The sequence below is a fragment of the Nannospalax galili genome, unplaced genomic scaffold, assembly GCF_000622305.1.
Source record: "Nannospalax galili isolate Female #2095 unplaced genomic scaffold, S.galili_v1.0 scaffold7488, whole genome shotgun sequence".
Lineage (NCBI taxonomy): Eukaryota > Metazoa > Chordata > Mammalia > Rodentia > Spalacidae > Nannospalax > Nannospalax galili.
In genome coordinates, this window is record NW_008358540.1 from 28122 (window position 1) to 30252 (window position 2131).

At 42.5% G+C, this 2131-nt stretch overlaps 1 pseudogene; it reads left to right on the forward strand.

Annotated features, from left to right (window-relative positions):
• The first annotated feature begins 1599 nt into the window (after positions 1–1599).
• Positions 1600–2127, forward strand: LOC103724698 (annotated as a pseudogene).
• The last annotated feature ends 4 nt before the right edge of the window (positions 2128–2131 follow it).

Below are 2131 nucleotides of genomic sequence, written 5' to 3' on the forward strand. Positions count from 1 at the left end.
ATTACTACAAATATATTAAAATGAGAAACCCATACACAGATCTTACAGAAAAACGAAATTTAGAGGTCAAGACTAAATTTATTATTTGGAAGATTAAGAAGTGAGTTTAGAACAAATTCATTGACTCTTACATGGTAATCGTATGCAGCTGTACTTCCAGACCCTTGCCTGACAAGATAAATGTGGCCTAATGTTCTGGAAGCTTGTTCCCTACAGGTGGTGGCTGTGACATTGGCATGGATCCAAGAACTATGCTTTTTAAAACAGTAAAAAAAAATGATCAGTTTTGGAAGTACCAATAGAGAACTGAGGAAATGGAATCGAGGGTCTCCATGAGTGTTTGTCCTGTGATCCCCAAACATCTGTCGTCAATTTTAAATTAAGACATGGAACACAGGATGAGGACAGCTAACACCTGAGATCACAGATAGACATTCTCTTGATTTAAACTTTTTGTCTCTTGAAAATCTAGTATTGAGAGTTTCAGTACCAGACGCTGGTAGAGAGGGGAATGTTATGATTTGTACATTTATTTCTATATTAGGATGAAAAAATGAATTTATAATACAGAACAGTAGAGGGACAGAGAGATCAAGAGTGATGGAAAGGAAAAGAAATCATGTGGGAAAATTTCCATTAGGCTCTCCTTCTCATTTGAAATAAAATCAATTAGAGACTGTGAGTGTTTAAAACCATTTCAAATATGGTAAATATGGTACAGTGCAGAGGGAGAAGGATTTGGGAATTCAGCAGCATTCTGTTTTGTCCTGCCTCCCATTTCACAAGTTGTGGTTCATCTTGGGATAGAAACAACATGAACATACTTACATTCATACAATCCTGCATTCAAATCTGGCCCTGACACTCACTGATCCATGGAGAGACTACACCCATCTTCTGATGACTAAATCTCTCCACTGTGAAATGCAGCACTGAGGATATAAAGGGTGATCTGAAAGTTTTGCCAATTTATACAGTGAAGGTTACATTTACAAAGAATGGTCATCCATTTATGTATCCTTAAGAATGGTGCTGGGGGTGGTGGTACTGGAGAGATGGCTCGTGGCTACTCTTACAGAGCACCCTGGTTTGATTCCCAGTACCCTCACAGGGGCACCGTCTGTAAACTCCAGTTTTAAGGAATCTGAAGCCCACTTCTGACCTCCTAGGGCATTGCATTTTGACACAGGTGCACTTATACACATTCACGCTAATACACTCACACACACAATAAATAAAAGATTTTAATTTTTTAAAAAAGAATAATGTTGTGACAAGTGAGTCCAAGTCTACCCCCTGGGCACAGCAGGCTGCTCTTACAGAGGACCCTGGTTTGATTCCCAGTACCCTCACAGGGACACCGTCTGTAAACTCCAGTTTTAAGGAATCTGAAGCCCACTTCTGACCTCCTAGGGTATTGCATTTTGACACAGGTGCACTTATACACATTCATGCTAATACACTCACACACACAATAAATAAAATATTTTAATTTTTAAAAAAAGAATAATGTTGTGACAAGTGAGTCCAAGTCTACCCCCTGGGCACAGCCCCTTGCTTCTGCTCCTCTGCTGGTCCACACCTACCACACAGTTTGGCATGGATGACTTTATCATTACACTCATTGCCAACAAAGACTCTAGTATGTACAAAGCTGGATTCTTTGTAGACAATGATGCTCCCCAGTCTGTCTTCCTTCAATCCTGGGCTCCCAGAAGAATGGGCCACAGGACTCCTATGTGGATGAGAAGGTCCAGAGCAAAGGAGGCATCCTGACCCTGAAGTACCCATCAGGCATGGTATTCACTATTTGGGACAACATGGAAAAGATCTGGCACCACACCTCCTGGGGGCCTCGGACATGCACCCGGTGCTGCTCACTGAGGGCCCTCTGAACCCCATGGCCAATCGTGAAAAGCTGACCCAAAGCATCTTTGAGACCTTCAGCACCCTAGTGATGTGCATAACTATCCAGACTGTGCTGTCCCTTTACGCATCTGGCCCTACAATTGGCATCGTGATGAACTCCTTTGACAGGGTCAACTACACTGTGCCCATCTATGAGGGCAGTGCTCTCCCATGTGCTATCTGTGTCTGGACCTGGCTGAACCGGACCTGACAGACTACGTTA